Here is a 541-nt window from a genome sequence, read left to right on the forward strand (position 1 = left end):
ACCGCACGACGGAGCCGCGGGGCCCGGCGGGGGGGATTGAGGGAAAGCAGGCGAGGCAGGAGCCGAGCTCCGCGGGGCGGGGGGTTGGCAGCGTTTTATGGGAGGGAGAAGAGAAGGGCAATGGCTTGGGGTGACAGCATCCTCCCTCGTCGCTGCTTGCGGGAGCTGCTCCCACCTGGGAAAGGGAATTTGAGGATGGCTGTCGCTGCAGGGAGCCGGAGACCCTCAGCAGCCTGGCTGGGAGACCCTTCCCCCAGGAGCCGGGGGTCCGCCGGGGCGGGGGTCCCCGCGCTGCGCTAGTGCTTTAAGAGGCTGGCAAAGCCGGCGGCGGGCTTCCCAGCTCCTCTTCATGCAAAACTTCCCCGGCCCCGGCTCTCCTCCTCCTCCTCCTTTTCCCCCTCCTCCTCCCCCTTCTCCACCTCTTCCTCCTCCTCCTCCTCCTCGCCGCTGCTGCGGTGCGCGGAGCGCGGCGGGTCCCGCCCGGCTGCGGCTCGCTCGGCTCCCGGGCCGGGCCGGGGCTGGGGGGGCCGGGGCCGCCCCC

This window comes from Pyrgilauda ruficollis, unplaced genomic scaffold (genome assembly GCF_017590135.1).
Source record: "Pyrgilauda ruficollis isolate IOZ18807 unplaced genomic scaffold, ASM1759013v1 scaffold100, whole genome shotgun sequence".
NCBI lineage: Eukaryota > Metazoa > Chordata > Aves > Passeriformes > Passeridae > Pyrgilauda > Pyrgilauda ruficollis.